The sequence below is a fragment of the Hippichthys cyanospilos genome, chromosome 3, assembly GCF_059441005.1.
Source record: "Hippichthys cyanospilos isolate Australia breed blue-spotted pipefish chromosome 3, RoL_Hcya_1.0, whole genome shotgun sequence".
NCBI classification, from domain to species: domain Eukaryota; kingdom Metazoa; phylum Chordata; class Actinopteri; order Syngnathiformes; family Syngnathidae; genus Hippichthys; species Hippichthys cyanospilos.
In genome coordinates, this window is record NC_142371.1 from 14,776,977 (window position 1) to 14,783,463 (window position 6,487).

Sequence of the window (6,487 nt, forward strand, 5' to 3'; positions counted from 1 at the left end):
AAATGATAACTGGAGTAATTTCACATTTTTGGCCCGGCCCTCCACATTATTTTCTGTTTCTCATTTGGCCCCCGGTGAAAAGTAATTGCCCACATATAGAGTGTATCTTTTTGTTTCTTTTTTACATTTCTAAGCAGTCACCGGAGAGTAGCACCAATGCACCAATCCGGCCCTCAGCCTCACCAGAAGGTCACCTCACCTACTCCGCTTGCGGTGCCTCCCTCGCCATGGGGGCGACACTGAAGTGTGGCAGAGGTATGCCGGAACGTCCAGCAAAAAAAGCATGCAAAGTCCTCTGTCCAAAGTGATCAAAAGTGACAATATTTTTGGCGGCAATTCCGAGATCTAGCAGTGTTTGGCAATCATACACCAACAGAGTGATGACGGATTGTGCAAGAAGTGAAACAAACAGTAGAAACACATACAATAATTGAGGACTACCAACATGAGGACTCAGAATAGTCCAGGAAAAATTTCCCAGTTTAAATTCGGCTTCATAAATATTAGGTCACTCCCCTCAAAAGCCCTTCTTGTTCTTGATCTTATTACAGATCACAATCTTAAAGTGCTTGGTCTCTGCGAAACCTGGCTAAAACCAAATGAATTCTTATCATTAAATGAGGCCTCACCCCCAAACTTTGTGGGCTCACATGTTGCCCGTCCTTGTAAAAAAGGGGAAGGTGTCGCCCTAATTTCAGAATCTGATGTTACACTTAGCACGAGCACTAATCACACCTTCAAGACATTTGAGGCGCTCGTTATGCGATCGAGCTCCTCACCACCATTCTATGTGGTAGTTATTTACTGTCCTCCCGGTCCATACTCTGGATTCTTAGATGAATTCCCTGAACTTATGGCTGACTTAATAACTCACACAGATAATATATTAATTATGGGTGACTTCAATATTCATATGAACTCCCAATTAGAGCCACTTACTGTAGCACTTCAAGCAATAATCCATGCATTTGGTTTTACACAAATAATAAGAGCAGTGACACACCGGAATGGTAATATCTTAGACTTAGTGCTAACCCATGGCCTAACTGCCTCAAATGTCACAATTTTGCCTTATACCAACGCTATGTCTGATCATTATCTTAAAACATTTGAAGTCCTAGCTCAGTTTGGTCTTATTGTCCACAACCCAGGCTTTAAGAGCCGTGATATTAACTCATCAACCACTGCTGCACTTTCTGAATTACTGCCTAACGCATCAGCTGCCTTTCCGTCTTTCACTGGTTCAGTCGATAAACTCGCGAATGATTTTAATACGGTTCTTTTAAATTCCCTAAACTCTATTGCGCCGCTGAAACTTAAAACTCATCCGAAGCGGCACACTCCATGGTTTACGGATGAAACGCGTATGTGTAAATTGTTAAGTAGACAACTTGAGCGTAAATGGCGAACAACTAAACTCGACGTTTTCCGTCAGGCCTGGTGCGATAGCTAGCTGAAATATAAAGAGGCTCTTAGGTTAGCAAAAACAAATAACTTTTCCAAAATGATTAGTCTTAAAAGAAACAACTCAAAATATTTATTTGACACGGTAGCACAGCTAACGCAACAGCAGCAGATTAATCATAGTTCCCTTCACTCAGCACACGATTTCATGCAATTCTTTACTCAGCGGATTCAGCTAATAAGGGAGGAAATAAAAAAGGCAGCGCCACTTACCCCCTCGGCTGTGATTGTTGATGCTAGTTCGTACAATCAGGTTCAAGAAAGTCTGGTTACCCTGTCCCAGTTTGATTTAGTATCCCTGGAGTGTCTTACACACCTGTTTAATGCAGCAAAGCCGACGTCCTGCATGCTCGACCCGCTTCCAGGCAAACTCGTTAAAGACTTATTCCCGGTCTAAGGATCATCTGTCTTGAATATTATCAACCTGTCACTCTCCTCTGGCATTGTACCTGAGACTTTTAAGATGGCTGTCATTCAACCATTACTTAAGAAACCTCACCTAGATCCTGAAGATCTCGCTAACTATAGGCCAGTGTCACACCTTCCGTTTATCGCCAAAATTCTTGAGAAAGTTGTAGCACGACAGCTTAGCGATTTTATGATAGACAACAATAGATTTGAACTCCTTCAGTCAGGTTTTAGGGCCAACCACTCAACTGAGACAGCCCTAGTAAAAGTGACGAATGATCTTCTATTAGCCTTGGATTCCAACGTCTCATCAGTACTATTACTCCTTGATCTTAGTGCCGCATTTGACACTACTGATCATCATATTCTTATAAAACGTCTTCGATCATGTGTTGGTATCTCGGGATCAGCACTTTCTTGGTTCAGATCTTACATCCTGGGAAGGACGCATAGTGTTTCTTATGGTGATGCGATCTCTGAGTCTTTCTCCGTCTCATGTGGTGTCCCGCAGGGGTCAGTACTTGGTCCCTTACTGTTCAACATCTACATGATTCCTCTCGGCGATATTATACGCAAACATGCTATTAGTTTTCATTGCTATGCTGATGATACCCAACTCTATATGCCCCTAGAAATAACGGATCCGTGCAAGTGCAGTAAACTGGAGGCTTGCCTTGCCGAGATTAAACAATGGATGTCTTCCAATTTTCTGCTTCTCAACCCTAATAAAACTGAGATGTTAGTTATTGGCCCTGCTCATCATCAGCACTTGCTTAAGAATACCACGCTGAACCTAGAAAACTGTATTATTTCCCAAAGTAGTTCTGCAAAAAATCTCGGCGTGATATTGACTCAACTCTCTCCTTTCGAACACATATTAATAACATGACAAGAACGGCGTTTTTTCACCTCCGCAATATAGCTACAATTCGCCCTATTCTTTCTCTTAGCGATGCAGAAACATTAAATCATTCATTTGTTACGTCGCGCCTTCCCATGTCCTACATTAAAAGCCTGCAGTGTGTACAGAATGCAGCAGCGAGACTATTGACAAGGACGAGAAAATTCAATCATATTACTCCGATTCTAGCTGACCTGCATTGGCTTCCAATACACGTGAGATGTGATTTTAAGGTGCTTTTAATTACTTATAAAATTTTACACGGTTTACTCCTTCCTATCTCGTCGACTTAGTATCACCATATGTTCCGTCCCGACAACATCGATCACAAAATGCCGGTTTGCTATCGACCCCACGGGCTAAAAAGAAGTCTGCGGGATCAAGGGCATTTTCCTTTAAATCCCGCTAAAAACACATTTATTTTCTAAAGCATTTAGTTAATTAAGCCTGTCTGCAGCTTTCTTCTTTTTTCCTTTTTCCTGCCCCCCTCTTCTGGCTGGGAGAGGGGGCTAGCTAGATGGTGAGGGTTGACTTGACCGCCTTCATTTGGTCCTGCGCTGATCGTCCATCGCGGGTTAGGAGATCGGCCGTTTGCGGTCCACTTGGTTGGAATGTGGGATGGTTCCAGCCCAATGGCTTTGCCTGCTGTCAAGACATCACCGCACTATATAGCACAACATGTTTTCTGTAATTTATATTGTTTCTGTGTTTAGTACATGCAGCATCCACTTCAACCTGTGGGCCTGGAAGGGGGCTCCTCCCACCTGTGGTCCCTTCTGGAGGTTTCTGATTTTCCCCAAACTGGGGTTTTTGAGTTTTTCCTTCCCCTTCTGGGAGCTTTGACAGGGGATGCTGTTGTGTACCTTATACTGAAAATATGTCTTTGTACGACTTCTTTTCTCGAAAGAGGTCTCCACATGACCTCTTTTCATCTGTGAAGCCCTTTGAGACTTCGGTGATTTAGGGCCATATAAATAAAATTTGATTGATTGATTGATGTTGCGCTGGGAGCCAAACGTGCCTTGTCGGAGAACTCATGAGCTGATCGACCGATTGCCTGGCCAGTCTTGTTCAACCTGTAGACTTTACACCAAATATGTAAAGAATAAATACTTTTTACATTTTAAAAATTATGCTACCCACATACACATATCTGAAAATTCCTGGGGGGTTGAGGGGTCCTACTTGGCGGATTTTACTTTTCGGTCCCCATTAACCGCAAAATCTGAGGGAACACTGTATGTTCCCCAACTACGCCAACACTTCCGGTAGGAAAAAGTTTGCGTACTCCTTTTTTTATTGAGTGGTTATTTTTTCTCTCTGCACTCTTTTTTTTCTCGTGTGCTCTTTTATCTTGCGTGATCATTTTTCTTGCATACTTTTTTCTTTCATGCTGTTTTTTTTTTTTTTTTGCCAGCTCCTTCTTCCTGGCGTGTTTTTTTGTTAGCAATGACCTTTTTTGTTTACTTCGTTTCCAGGGCCACCACACTAGTAAGACCCTTGTGTGCTCAACATTTTTTCACAAGCCTATGAGACAAGGAATAAAATGATATGAATAGAATGAAACAGGAGCACACATCCAACAATCAAAATATGGCTGGGTGAATAACATCAGGTCTACAGCATTACAATACATCCAATAATGATACATAAAATATACAATATATACAGAAAATGAATATTTTACATGTTTGTATCACTTTAAAACCTCCAGTGTACACACATCCAAAAGTCACAGAAGTATCCCATCCAACTTATTTGATCTTATTTTGTACCATTGGATATTGATATACTTTAGTTACCTCCATCTTTATTACAGTACTGTATTTGCTCAATAACTGCAAAGATCTCTTTGGAAATGTGTTACAGTATAATATGATGAATGGCCTATTATGTTAGGCCTAGATACACCAATACAGCGTCAGACGTTGGGAGGTATCCAGGCGTCGGTATGCACTGTCTGATTTTTAAGAAAACCCCATTGTTATCTCAGAGTCATTGGCAGGGCGCCGGAGGACAATTTTAGCGCATTTAGCATGTTGACTCCGCATTGGACTGCCATGAAATTTAATCACTCTGATTGGCTGTTAACTGGTGAACTAGCACACAGGGCAAGAACAGGAATGACCAATGTGGAACTTGGAAATCAATTTAGCTCAGTTTGTACCATACGCGATTCAACGTACAAATAGATGGAAGAGTGAGATGACTTTGTCACTATGATGCATGAGAGACTGGAATTGTATATTACTGTAAGGGTATGGCAACCAAGTAAAGAAAGGCACACTGTAGTTCGACATAACTGGATATGTCAAGTAGGGCTAATACACAGGAAACGTATATTATATTATATAAATATTAGATGGTGTTATAAATAGTTCTGCTAAAAAATACCAAACTATCCAGAACAATTTATAAATGACAGAAATATTTTTAATGAGAAAATAAAAAACATAAGAATTAATGCACGTAGGCTGTAAATCCGCAAAAGAAATTTCAGAGAGAAGAAATAATATTCAATAAATGTATTGAAAACAATTCAGCTACTATGTTCATTAGTGCCAGAAACTATTTCGAAATATTAAATATTAAAAATGTATTTAAAAAAATAGAAAGTTCACTCACTGTTCGTCTGTTAATGAGCATTAACAAAAAATATAATAGAATATGTAGTACAATCTTTTATGTACATTTTTAACCTGTCCTTTAAACTCTGGTATTTTCGCTATCCAAAATGTAAATGAAAATTTTATTTCAATTTGTTAAAGTGGACAGAAACATTCATTAATTATAGACACATACTACTGGTATTATTACCACAATTTTCAACAATTATAGAACAATTACACAGTATATACATCTACTTAATAATGTGATTGAAAAGTACAATCTCATAAGTGAGAACCAATATGGAGGTTTCAGGAAAAATAGATTACTCTCTATGGCAGTAATGGAAATTGTGGAGGAAATTGTGTAAAATTATGGATGAAAGGAATTTTTAGTTGGGAGATGAGAAAAAAAAAATTCATACTATAGCTCATAATGTAAAATTATGAAAAATTAGAGCAATATGGAATAAGAGGATTGGCATATAAATGGATAAAAAGTTAGAGCGAAATCACTACATGAAACTTAGTCATAAACAAAATCATTCCAGATGAAGATGACACAAGAAGGAACGAGTGATTTTAAAAAAATCTATGAAATGAACAGACAAAAAGCAAATGTATGTCTCTGTAAAATGTGTTATTTTATGGAGTGATTATGAAATTGATCTGAAAAAAAAAATTGTTTGCTGTGTTCAAAGAGAGGTTTAAAAAGTCTGTGATACAAATGACATGAATCATGCATTGAGTTGCTATCCTGCAGACATTTTCGAATTGAGAGCTGTGAGTATTCTTTTTTGTTTTATTTCTTGTACATTACATGATGTTATTGTATATGATGATAATGATAACCTCGTGTCTGAACATGATTTGAGCAATAATAGAGAGAGAACAATGGGTAAAACTAAAAAGGTCTTCTTTTCTCCTTTTGGCAACATGCAAATTGTGTTGGACTGTGATATCTATTGATGAACCTTTTCTTCTTTTTCATTTTATTTATTAATTTCTTTTTGTAATATGTGTGTGTTTATTTGTGCATTAAAATCAAATCAAATTCATGTCATCCTTGCACAAAAATATGTCAAAAGTGTAAGGGTTTCCTTCATAT